This window comes from Alosa sapidissima, chromosome 5 (genome assembly GCF_018492685.1).
Source record: "Alosa sapidissima isolate fAloSap1 chromosome 5, fAloSap1.pri, whole genome shotgun sequence".
Taxonomy (NCBI): domain Eukaryota; kingdom Metazoa; phylum Chordata; class Actinopteri; order Clupeiformes; family Clupeidae; genus Alosa; species Alosa sapidissima.
The window spans coordinates 17,092,408-17,105,920 of record NC_055961.1 but is presented as its reverse complement, the minus strand read 5'-3'; the positions used below and the strand labels follow the sequence as shown (position 1 = coordinate 17,105,920).

The 13,513-nt window shown below is 38.9% G+C and overlaps 4 long non-coding RNA genes across 4 annotated transcripts; all 4 read right to left on the bottom strand.

Moving 5' to 3' along the window:
* Positions 1 to 568: 568 nt before the first annotated feature.
* On the bottom strand, positions 569 to 1,185 carry LOC121708865. Its single transcript, XR_006031790.1, has 3 exons — positions 1,024 to 1,185; positions 819 to 912; positions 569 to 741 (listed from the first exon to the last, which is right to left on the bottom strand). It is a non-coding gene; the product is annotated as an uncharacterized LOC121708865 (long non-coding RNA).
* Positions 1,186 to 3,905: 2,720 nt separating this feature from the next.
* Positions 3,906 to 6,341, bottom strand: LOC121708866. The gene is made up of 3 exons (XR_006031791.1): positions 5,449 to 6,341; positions 5,224 to 5,317; positions 3,906 to 5,128 (listed from the first exon to the last, which is right to left on the bottom strand). It is a non-coding gene; the product is annotated as an uncharacterized LOC121708866 (long non-coding RNA).
* An 860-nt stretch (positions 6,342 to 7,201) lies between these two features.
* LOC121708862 lies at positions 7,202 to 7,827 on the bottom strand. The gene is made up of 3 exons (XR_006031788.1): positions 7,666 to 7,827; positions 7,461 to 7,554; positions 7,202 to 7,383 (listed from the first exon to the last, which is right to left on the bottom strand). It is a non-coding gene; the product is annotated as an uncharacterized LOC121708862 (long non-coding RNA).
* Positions 7,828 to 11,115: 3,288 nt separating this feature from the next.
* Positions 11,116 to 12,994, bottom strand: LOC121708863. Its single transcript, XR_006031789.1, has 3 exons — positions 12,100 to 12,994; positions 11,875 to 11,968; positions 11,116 to 11,779 (listed from the first exon to the last, which is right to left on the bottom strand). It is a non-coding gene; the product is annotated as an uncharacterized LOC121708863 (long non-coding RNA).
* Positions 12,995 to 13,513: the final 519 nt, after the last annotated feature.

Here is a 13,513-nt window from a genome sequence, read left to right as displayed (position 1 = left end):
TTGGTTCAACATTAAAGGTGCTCTAAGCGATGTTGGCGTTGTTCTGTTGACGTTCAAACAAAACAGAGCTAGCTCGGCACTCCCTCCCCCTCCTTCCTGTGCAACTGACATGTGGATGTGAAAAAAGAGTTTACAAGACCCTCAATATCACTAGTTTTGCATTATGAAAGCACTAGAATTGAACAGGTCTGTAGACAAACTTTGAGCAAAATATGCAGCAACCATTTCCCTTTTGTCTGAATTTACATGGAATGATCCAATGCGCAAAGGGCCATACAGCCGGCTGTTGGTGCAGCAGTTTGACCACAGATCCCCCTTGTGTCAATGTGTTAGTTGGTCCAGCAGTTTGTATCTGTCACTGTTTAAAGGTGGTCACATTTGCAAAAATATCAGAGTATCAGTCACCACAGTGCTTGAATTTGGCCCCAGTCCTCTGGGAATTAAGTCATGTAGCTTCAACCTATTTTTCAGTGTTTTGGAAAGTCCAATCACAGCTTATGTGTGTGAAATAAATACATTTCCTAATCTAAAAATATATTTGAAATGAATGCAACCATACTGACTGATGTGGAATCCATTCATTTTTTAATGAAATTTGCATCAAACAAAGTCATTTCTAAACAGACCACTATTGATTAGAAACAATATCAATGTGTTAATAATCATGCTGCTTGATAGTCATAATAGTTCACATTCTTCCATAGTCCTCACCAGCCACCATCTCCTTTGTTAACACAGCATCTGAGAAGAGAAACATGATTTCATGCCACATGTTGCACACAGTAGCCAAAGATGTTAATAAACAAAATTCAACTTACACATTTCCACCACCACAGTATGAATTATGGTCAATTTGTTGATTTTTGTTGCATTTCCGGTAACACCCCCCATTCTCACATGCAGCATAGACATCTGGAAAGAGAAAGAGTACACAACACAGCAGAACAATGTGTTACGTGTATGTGAGCCCAGGTGATTCCATCAAAAGGAAACAGACTGATAATAAAGTTAAACTGTACTTACTGCACACCAGTGCACTCATCATCATCAGTGCGAAGAACAGCGCGATCACTGGCCTCATGGTTTCTCTTTTTGGTGTTGATGCTATTCAGTAATGGTTAAGGAAAATGTCTGACTTTGGACAGGTTGCTCCTGTATTTATCTGAGAATTCTGTGATAACATTCAGGCTGTTACCACACACAAGTTGCCTCATCTAGGATTTTACCAGATTTGTCAAACGACAGCGACAAAACAAACACAAAGTGTACAAATACAGGGTCTGTTTGAGCAGACAAATTTATTTAACATGGAAATTCCCAAGGAAAACACAAATATCTAAAAGAGCTGTCAAACAATTTGTGAGAAACTTTAGTTGAACTGCATACATCCAATGATTTGAAAATAGCAGTCGGTAGTCTTCAAAGCCTGATAGTGATAGAAAGAAGTGACGAATTAGTGGCCCGATTGATATACCAAGGCAGGCAGACCAACAGTGGCTTCACTGTAAGAAAGTGGCATGACTGTTTCAAGATCAACCATAAAGTGGCACTTAAACAAAAATGGGCTGCAAAACCCTTTACATTGCCTATGCCAAAAACAGCATTTTTATGCCAAACAGCACCTAGGGCTCAGAACTTCAAGAGCAAAGTTGTTTGGAGTGATGAGACCACATGTAATTTTATGATCATAACCATAAATGGTAGGTTTGGAGAAGACAAGGCCTATAACAAAAATGTCATATTTCTTACTGTGAATCATGGAGGCAGATCTCTGATTGTTTGTTAAGTTTTTTTTTTGGTGGTGGGGGGTAGGCAAAGGCACAGTTTTTCTCAGTCACTTTGGTGCATTTCTCAGATCAGAATTGGAATGGTGCACATCATTAAAGCAGTTCTCTCCATCTTGAACAAACAGCAGTGCTTTAGTACATCCATGCAGCGGATTTTGTACAAATGTCTTCAGTTTTCTACATTTTCAATTGCTAATGTCATGCTGGTCAAAATGCACTGGTTCCATGCTGAATAATCCACATTGGCCTTATTTCACTGCTTGAGTTATTCCATGCAAAAGTGTTGTACCAGCTGCCATAGTCGTGTTATACAAGTTGTCATAGTCTGTCTAGCATATGTACATATATTGTGATCTGACAGACAGATGTACAGTGGTGCATAGCCCTGAGCAAGGGGTATTTTACTGTATATTGGTCATTTTTAATTTCCACAATGCTGTAAAAGCCTTTGTTGTCTTTATATTGCCACAATGTCTCAACAGTAAACAAATTGACTCTCTTGCAATCAACCCCATTCACACACACAATAATGTGTAACGTTGTAGTTTTCAAATAGCTATGCCACATAGAAAACGGTGCTGCCTTGCACATTGTTCATCAGAAAATACTTACAGAGTAAATTGTCATATTGACAACAAGACAAAGCAGTTTGACTAGGCTATTTTGACAAACAATGGCATAAGTACTTGTCATTTTGATTGCACTTGACAGTTTCATTGGTATACTTGCTTTTGAGACATAGACTAAGCATGCTGAGCAAAATACACACTTTTGCAGATAATCCATTATGTGGTGCAATTTGCACTAATTGTTTTGAGAAATGCACTAACTGTTGTGCAAACGTTAATGATGATTTGAGAAATGCATCCAAAGTGACTGGGAAAAACTGTAAAATTGATAAGATGAATGCAGCAGAAAATACTAATGTCCTAAGAAACTACAGGGTCCCAGAAAACAAAATGAAGTCCCGGCGACGTCCCGGACATTGTGTACTGTAGGGTTTCCGTTACGTCCCGCGGACATTTTTTCAGGACGTCTAAAGCACGTCCCCAAGACCCCAAGAGGGAACGTATTTCTAATGGTCACCGCGACGTTATGTGTGCGACCAGGGCCAGCGCTAGCCATTTGGGTGCCCTAAGCACAAATGCTTGGTGGTGCCCCCCCCCCCCCAACCAACCACCACCACCACCAAAGGAATAACAACCATTAATAATTTCTTAGTTAGATTTTTTTTCTAATTGCAGTTTACCAACAGATGTCGCCAACAACTAAACTTATCTAAAGCTGTTTCATTTGGCAAAATCATATCACGTTCAGTTGTAGGGTTTTTCCAAAGTTCACCTTACCAAGAGCCGTTTTCCACTCATCATTTCATTACGTTGTGAAAGTGTCACTTGTAGCGTTACTTTTTCACTACACAATTAGATCGTTTGATCATAATTGATAACAAACGCCAAAAAAGCGTCCTGAAATGCAAAGCAAACTAGGCTAATAGGCTAACGTTACCTGACTATATCTCTGATAGCTAAAAGAAATAGCAAGCCGAGTTTAAGCATAATCAGAAATAACATTGCTCGCTAGCAACCTGAGGAAGGATTGCTAGTCTTATTCACCGATTGCTAACGTTAACAGAAAACAGCAGTGTTGAATTGCATTCAATAACCCATAATCCATATCCATATCCACAACGTAAAATAACTAGATGTACCGCATAGCGGTACAAAATATGACCGCCGCTCAGTCCTGTACATCCGTTCCGCGAAAATAAATGACACTTCAATTTGTCTCCATATTTTACTCCATCCCCCACTCTTGAAACTTTTGTGTATGCTTGTTTGGCATGCCTGAGTGTGTGTGTGCGGCTGCACAGAAAGTAGCCTACTAGTGCTGAAAAGATTAATAGATTGTAGAATAGCCAAAGAAGATGTAGCATTGTTATAAAACCTTTAAAATCTCTAAACAATCACAAGTAGGGCAGTTCATCACAGTTCATCCATTGCAACTGGATTGATGAAAGGTCACTTACACCTGCAGGCTACATTGTATTTGGGAAAAGCAAAAGGTATCAGCATAATGTTATTTATTTATATGTTGTATTTATAAACAAAAACATCTCTGTCAGTTCCATGCCGTTTTCAACAGCTATCAAAAACAAAGGTCATTTTTGGATGGATGGATTTTTTGTGAATGTTTCTTCTTCTACATAAGATTTTAGTCATCTTTAGTTCATGTAATACTTGTAATATCTGCTGTTTTCTACCATTACCTTTAGCAGACACTGTTGTCCAAAGTGGCTTATATATGTCAACTATATGACAAGGGATTACATTGTCCCCGGAGCAACTTTAAGCTTTAAGTGCCTTTCTCAAGGGCACAACGGTGGAAGCCAGGAATTGAACCCACAACTTTCAGACTACTGCACTCTAGCCCAGCTCCTTGATAGACCCAGAGCCTGAGCGTAGTGGAGTGTTAAATATCCATGTTATGAATGTAATTGAGGGTGTGGTATCTTCTTTCCTCTCTAACGTCCGGGGCAAGCAGTCGGACCGTGGCTGGAACAAAAGCTGCTGCGGAACCTTGGCTTGTGAGTGGTAATGCTTACTGGCCAATGATGTCCAGAGTTCTTCCACCTCAACACCCAGCAAAATAATATTACTCAGAGTATGATCGGCTTGGCTTATACTAATAATTGACTCACTAACCGAATGATAGGTGCGGTTTTAGGTTGATATGTGTGTATCTTCACCTCCTCTTGCATTTTACTGGATTTGTAAAACAACAAAGGGGTGCTCTAATTGTTTGGTACACAAGTTGCCCATTGCTGCTCAAACGACTGACTCCCAGCAATAATCAGCACCATTTCAGTAAACGTTTTTTATCGAGTCGTGACTGTACACCATGGGAATACTTGATATGTTTAATACTCTACTCCTGTTGGCGGTTTCCTTGGCTACTGTTTTCTATCTTGTGTATTAAAGGGCCATGCAGTTGGCTGTTGGTGTAGCACCTCGACCACGGTTTCCCCTTGTTATTGTCAGAGTGTTAGTCTAGCAGTTTGTATCTGCCTCTGTTTAAAAGTGGTCACATTTTTCAAAATATCAGAGTTGCAGTCACCACAGTGCTTTGATTTGGTTCCAGTCTTCATTTGTTATGGGAAGGCCCATTACAGCTTGTGTATGTTAAATAAATGCATTTATAAAAAAATTATAAAAAATATTGTCAACAATTGTGCACATTGCTTGATCCACAAAGTCCATCTTAAAAGGTTAATGTTTTTCACCACGGTTCAGCGATCGCAGTGGCCCAAATCCTTTTTTAAATCTCCTTTTTAAACACAGCATCTGAGAAGAGAAATAAGATTTTATGTCACATGTTTTACACTGTAAATAGACAAAAATGTTAATGTATGAAAACCTGTCTACAATGTTCAACTTACACATTTCCACCACCACAGTATAAACGATGGCCTATATATTCATCGTTAGTGCATTTCCGATAACACCTCCCATTCTCACATCCAGCGTAGACATCTGGAAAGAGTACACAACACAGTTTCTATTCAATGACAGTCAAAAACAGGAGACAAAATGTATAATTGTTAATGTAACCGAGATGATTCCATCAAAAGGAAACAGACTGATAGTAAAGTTAAATTGCTTACTGCACACTAGTGCACTCATCACCATCAGTGCGAAGAACAGCGCGATTACTGGCCTCATGGTTTCTTTCATCATTTTTGAATGTGTCTCTTAAATCAGCAAACCAGACATTTTTAGTAAAGTTGCATTGAAATCATTCAACAAGTGTATTTTTTCAGGTAACTATGACAATTAACCAATATTTGAGATGTGTGAAACACTTTTTGACTGAAATGGTAGACCAAACCTACGCCCTTGTAGGCAGCCTAAACTTTTTTAGGGTGGAAGACACCAAAACTGAAATGTTTTCAGTATGACTGAATCATTAAAAGTGTGTAAGACATTCTCTTTGATTTTCTACAAGGCTATAGATTTGGGAAAAAAAGTGCAAAACCAGTGACCTTAAGGGTAGTATAAACTTGTTTTTGTATGCATTTGGTATCAATCATTATTTTTTTATTTTCATACTATGCTTTCATAATGTTGTAGCAATAATTGAGTTGTCTACATATAATGGATTTTAAGAAGGGGAAGGTTGTGTTTTTCGTCATTTTCATAGAATTAAAATTATATGTGGGGTAGGCACTTGAAAATATGTGAAAGTAGCTCAGTGTATGGGCATTAGTACAAAGTACCAATGTTGTACCATAGATAAATAAATAAAGTCAAAATCATTTTTCAATCATTTTCTTTTTGCCTCAGGGACAAGAATGAAAATGAGGGAGAATGAAAAATGTAACCAAGTAAGTGTATTTATGTATGAATGAAACACGGTACATCATTAGCACTTTATACTAGCCTGGCTAGCGCCACCACTTCTCAATGAGACGTGGTCTGGGAACCAAACGTTCATTTTCTCGTATTTGAAAAAAATGCCCAGATCCGTTTATTGGGTGCCACGGATGTCTATCAAATGCGTCTGTGCATAGCTCATCATCGTCTTGCTTTCCCCCCTGTTCTGTGATTGGTTCCCTATCTCAGGCGAAAATTTGCTCCATGGTCTCCAGGCTGCCTTAGCAGCGTGAATCAAATCGCGCGCAAGGCAGCATGGGAACACCCAGGCTAACTTTATACACAAAATGACTGTAAGAGCTATTCCCACATTGATTCTCATCTTCCTACATGACATTTTTAGATTTGCAAAAGGCAATCACGCCTTATTTTATCCTTAATATCTTCATGTGCATTTGTGGCAGAGACCTCAAATATTGGTTCAACAATAAAGGTGCTCTAAGCGATGTTGGCGTTGTTCTGTTGACGTTCAAACAAAACAGAGCTAGCTCGGCACTCCCTCCCCCTCCTTCCTGTGCAACTGACATGTGGATGTGAAAAAAGAGTTTACAAGACCCTCAATATCACTAGTTTTGCATTATGAAAGCACTAGAATTGAACAGGTCTGTAGACAAACTTTGAGCAAAATATGCAGCAACCATTTCCCTTTTGTCTGAATTTACATGGAATGATCCAATGCGCAAAGGGCCATACAGCCGGCTGTTGGTGCAGCAGTTTGACCACAGATCCCCCTTGTGTCAATGTGTTAGTTGGTCCAGCAGTTTGTATCTGTCACTGTTTAAAGGTGGTCACATTTGCAAAAATATCAGAGTATCAGTCACCACAGTGCTTGAATTTGGCCCCAGTCCTCTGGGAATTAAGTCATGTAGCTTCAACCTATTTTTCAGTGTTTTGGAAAGTCCAATCACAGCTTATGTGTGTGAAATAAATACATTTCCTAATCTAAAAATATATTTGAAATGAATGCAACCATACTGACTGATGTGGAATCCATTCATTTTTTAATGAAATTTGCATCAAACAAAGTCATTTCTAAACAGACCACTATTGATTAGAAACAATATCAATGTGTTAATAATCATGCTGCTTGATAGTCATAATAGTCATAATAGTTCACATTCTTCCATAGTCCTCACCAGCCACCATCTCCTTTGTTAACACAGCATCTGAGAAGAGAAACATGATTTCATGCCACATGTTGCACACAGTAGCCAAAGATGTTAATAAACAAAATTCAACTTACACATTTCCACCACCACAGTATGAATTATGGTCAATTTGTTGATTTTTTTCGCATTTCCGGTAACACCCCCCATTCTCACATGCAGCATAGACATCTGGAAAGAGAAAGAGTACACAACACAGCAGAACAATGTGTTACGTGTATGTGAGCCCAGGTGATTCCATCAAAAGGAAACAGACTGATAATAAAGTTAAACTGTACTTACTGCACACCAGTGCACTCATCATCATCAGTGCGAAGAACAGCGCGATCACTGGCCTCATGGTTTCTCTTTTTGGTGTTGATGCTATTCAGTAATGGTTAAGGAAAATGTCTGACTTTGGACAGGTTGCTCCTGTATTTATCTGAGAATTCTGTGATAACATTCAGGCTGTTACCACACACAAGTTGCCTCATCTAGGATTTTACCGGATTTGTCAAACGACAGCGACAAAACAAACACAAAGTGTACAAATACAGGGTCTGTTTGAGCAGACAAATTTATTTAACATGGAAATTCCCAAGGAAAACACAAATATCTAAAAGAGCTGTCAAACAATTTGTGAGAAACTTTAGTTGAACTGCATACATCCAATGATTTGAAAATAGCAGTCGGTAGTCTTCAAAGCCTGATAGTGATAGAAAGAAGTGACGAATTAGTGGCCCGATTGATATACCAAGGCAGGCAGACCAACAGTGGCTTCACTGTAAGAAAGTGGCATGACTGTTTCAAGATCAACCATAAAGTGGCACTTAAACAAAAATGGGCTGCAAAACCCTTTACATTGCCTATGCCAAAAACAGCATTTTTATGCCAAACAGCACCTAGGGCTCCGAACTTCAAGAGCAAAGTTGTTTGGAGTGATGAGACCACATGTCATTTTATGATCATAACCATAAATGGTAGGTTTGGAGAAGAGATTAACAAGGCCTATAACAAAAATGTCATATTTCTTACTGTGAATCATGGAGGCAGATCTCTGATTGTTTGTTAAGTTTTTTTTTTGGTGGTGGGGGGTAGGCAAAGGCACAGTTTTTCTCAGTCACTTTGATGCATTTCTCAGATCAGAATTGGAATGGTGCACATCATTAAAGCAGTTCTCTCCATCTTGAACAAACAGCAGTGCTTTAGTACATCCATGCAGCGGATTTTGTACAAATGTCTTCAGTTTTCTACATTTTCAATTGCTAATGTCATGCTGGTCAAAATGCACTGGTTCCATGCTGAATAATCCACATTGGCCTTATTTCACTGCTTGAGTTATTCCATGCAAAAGTGTTGTACCAGCTGCCATAGTCGTGTTATACAAGTTGTCATAGTCTGTCTAGCATATGTACATATATTGTGATCTGACAGACAGATGTACAGTGGTGCATAGCCCTGAGCAAGGGGTATTTTACTGTATATTGGTCATTTTTAATTTCCACAATGCTGTAAAAGCCTTTGTTGTCTTTATATTGCCACAATGTCTCAACAGTAAACAAATTGACTCTCTTGCAATCAACCCCATTCACACACACAATAATGTGTAACGTTGTAGTTTTCAAATAGCTATGCCACATAGAAAACGGTGCTGCCTTGCACATTGTTCATCAGAAAATACTTACAGAGTAAATTGTCATATTGACAACAAGACAAAGCAGTTTGACTAGGCTATTTTGACAAACAATGGCATAAGTACTTGTCATTTTGATTGCACTTGACAGTTTCATTGGTATACTTGCTTTTGAGACATAGACTAAGCATGCTGAGCAAAATACACACTTTTGCAGATAATCCATTATGTGGTGCAATTTGCACTAATTGTTTTGAGAAATGCACTAACTGTTGTGCAAACGTTAATGATGATTTGAGAAATGCATCCAAAGTGACTGGGAAAAACTGTAAAATTGATAAGATGAATGCAGCAGAAAATACTAATGTCCTAAGAAACTACAGGGTCCCAGAAAACAAAATGAAGTCCCGGCGACGTCCCGGACATTGTGTACTGTAGGGTTTCCGTTACGTCCCGCGGACATTTTTTCAGGACGTCTAAAGCACGTCCCCAAGACCCCAAGAGGGAACGTATTTCTAATGGTCACCGCGACGTTATGTGTGCGACCAGGGCCAGCGCTAGCCATTTGGGTGCCCTAAGCACAAATGCTTGGTGGTGCCCCCCCCCCCCCCAACCAACCACCACCACCACCAAAGGAATAACAACCATTCATAATTTCTTAGTTAGATTTTTTTTCTAATTGCAGTTTACCAACAGATGTCGCCAACAACTAAACTTATCTAAAGCTGTTTCATTTGGCAAAATCATATCACGTTCAGTTGTAGGGTTTTTCCAAAGTTCACCTTACCAAGAGCCGTTTTCCACTCATCATTTCATTACGTTGTGAAAGTGTCACTTGTAGCGTTACTTTTTCACTACACAATTAGATCGTTTGATCATAATTGATAACAAACGCCAAAAAAGCGTCCTGAAATGCAAAGCAAACTAGGCTAATAGGCTAACGTTACCTGACTATATCTCTGATAGCTAAAAGAAATAGCAAGCCGAGTTTAAGCATAATCAGAAATAGCATTGCTAGCTAGCAACCTGAGGAAGGATTGCTAGTCTTATTCACCGATTGCTAACGTTAACAGAAAACAGCAGTGTTGAATTGCATTCAATAACCCATAATCCATATCCATATCCACAACGTAAAATAACTAGATGTACCGCATAGCGGTACAAAATATGACCGCCGCTCTGTCCTGTACATCCGTTCCGCGAAAATAAATGACACTTCAATTTGTCTCCATATTTTACTCCATCCCCCACTCTTGAAACTTTTGTGTATGCTTGTTTGGCATGCCTGAGTGTGTGTGTGCGGCTGCACAGAAAGTAGCCTACTAGTGCTGAAAAGATGAATAGATTGTAGAATAGCCAAAGATGTAGCATTGTTATAAAACCTTTAAAATCTCTAAACAATCACAAGTAGGGCAGTTCATCACAGTTCATCCATTGCAACTGGATTGATGAAAGGTCACTTACACCTGTAGGCTACATTGTATTTGGGAAAAGCAAAAGGTATCAGCATAATGTTATTTTTTTTTTTTTTTTTTTATGTATTTATAAACAAAAACATCTCTGTCAGTTCCATGCCGTTTTCAACAGCTATCAAAAACAAAGGTCATTTTTGGATGGATGGATTTTTTGTGAATGTTTCTTCTTCTACATAAGATTTTAGTCATCTTTAGTTCATGTAATACTTGTAATATCTGCTGTTTTCTACCATTACCTTTAGCAGACACTGTTGTCCAAAGTGGCTTATATATGTCAACTATATGACAAGGGATTACATTGTCCCCGGAGCAACTTGGCTTTAAGTGCCTTTCTCAAGGGCACAACGGTGGAAGCCAGGAATTGAACCCACAACTTTCAGACTACTGCACTCTAGCCCAGCTCCTTGATAGACCCAGAGCCTGAGCGTAGTGGAGTGTTAAATATCCATGTTATGAATGTAATTGAGGGTGTGGTATCTTCTTTCCTCCCTAACGTCCGGGGCAAGCAGTCGGACCGTGGCTGGAACAAAAGCTGCTGCGGAACCTTGGCTTGTGAGTGGTAATGCTTACTGGCCAATGATGTCCAGAGTTCTTCCACCTCAACACCCAGCAAAATAATATTACTCAGAGTATGATCGGCTTGGCTTATACTAATAATTGACTCACTAACCGAATGATAGGTGCGGTTTTAGGTTGATATGTGTGTATCTTCACCTCCTCTTGCATTTTACTGGATTTGTAAAACAACAAAGGGGTGCTCTAATTGTTTGGTACACAAGTTGCCCATTGCTGCTCAAACGACTGACTCCCAGCAATAATCAGCACCATTTCAGTAAACGTTTTTTATCGAGTCGTGACTGTACACCATGGGAATACTTGATATGTTTAATACTCTACTCCTGTTGGCGGTTTCCTTGGCTACTGTTTTCTATCTTGTGTATTAAAGGGCCATGCAGTTGGCTGTTGGTGTAGCACCTCGACCACGGTTTCCCCTTGTTATTGTCAGAGTGTTAGTCTAGCAGTTTGTATCTGCCTCTGTTTAAAAGTGGTCACATTTTTCAAAATATCAGAGTTGCAGTCACCACAGTGCTTTGATTTGGTTCCAGTCTTCATTTGTTATGGGAAGGCCCATTACAGCTTGTGTATGTTAAATAAATGCATTTATAAAAAAATTATAAAAAATATTGTCAACAATTGTGCACATTGCTTGATCCACAAAGTCCATCTTAAAAGGTTAATGTTTTTCACCACGGTTCAGCGATCGCAGTGGCCCAAATCCTTTTTTAAATCTCCTTTTTAAACACAGCATCTGAGAAGAGAAATAAGATTTTATGTCACATGTTTTACACTGTAAATAGACAAAAATGTTAATGTATGAAAACCTGTCTACAATGTTCAACTTACACATTTCCACCACCACAGTATAAACGATGGCCTATATATTCATCGTTAGTGCATTTCCGATAACACCTCCCATTCTCACATCCAGCGTAGACATCTGGAAAGAGTACACAACACAGTTTCTATTCAATGGCAGTCAAAAACAGGAGACAAAATGTATAATTGTTAATGTAACCGAGATGATTCCATCAAAAGGAAACAGACTGATAGTAAAGTTAAATTGCTTACTGCACACTAGTGCACTCATCACCATCAGTGCGAAGAACAGCGCGATTACTGGCCTCATGGTTTCTTTCATCATTTTTGAATGTGTCTCTTAAATCAGCAAACCAGACATTTTTAGTAAAGTTGCATTGAAATCATTCAACAAGTGTATTTTTTCAGGTAACTATGACAATTAACCAATATTTGAGATGTGTGAAACACTTTTTGACTGAAATGGTAGACCAAACCTACGCCCTTGTAGGCAGCCTAAACTTTTTTAGGGTGGAAGACACCAAAACTGAAATGTTTTCAGTATGACTGAATCATTAAAAGTGTGTAAGACATTCTCTTTGATTTTCTACAAGGCTATAGATTTGGGAAAAAAAGTGCAAAACCAGTGACCTTAAGGGTAGTATAAACTTGTTTTTGTATGCATTTGGTATCAATCATTATTTTTTTATTTTCATACTATGCTTTCATAATGTTGTAGCAATAATTGAGTTGTCTACATATAATGGATTTTAAGAAGGGGAAGGTTGTGTTTTTCGTCATTTTCATAGAATTAAAATTATATGTGGGGTAGGCACTTGAAAATATGTGAAAGTAGCTCAGTGTATGGGCATTAGTACAAAGTACCAATGTTGTACCATAGATAAATAAATAAAGTCAAAATCATTTTTCAATCATTTTCTTTTTGCCTCAGGGACAAGAATGAAAATGAGGGAGAATGAAAAATGTAACCAAGTAAGTGTATTTATGTATGAATGAAACACGGTACATCATTAGCACTTTATACTAGCCTGGCTAGCGCCACCACTTCTCAATGAGACGTGGTCTGGGAACCAAACGTTCATTTTCTCGTATTTGAAAAAAATGCCCAGATCCGTTTATTGGGTGCCACGGATGTCTATCAAATGCGTCTGTGCATAGCTCATCATCGTCTTGCTTTCCCCCCTGTTCTGTGATTGGTTCCCTATCTCAGGCGAAAATTTGCTCCATGGTCTCCAGGCTGCCTTAGCAGCGTGAATCAAATCGCGCGCAAGGCAGCATGGGAACACCCAGGCTAACTTTATACACAAAATGACTGTAAGAGCTATTCCCACATTGATTCTCATCTTCCTACATGACATTTTTAGATTTGCAAAAGGCAATCACGCCTTATTTTATCCTTAATATCTTCATGTGCATTTGTGGCAGAGACCTCAAATATTGGTTCAACATTAAAGGTGCTCTAAGCGATGTTGGCGTTGTTCTGTTGACGTTCAAACAAAACAGAGCTAGCTCGGCACTCCCTCCCCCTCCTTCCTGTGCAACTGACATGTGGATGTGAAAAAAGAGTTTACAAGACCCTCAATATCACTAGTTTTGCATTATGAAAGCACTAGAATTGAACAGGTCTGTAGACAAACTTTGAGCAAAATATGCAGCAACCATTTCC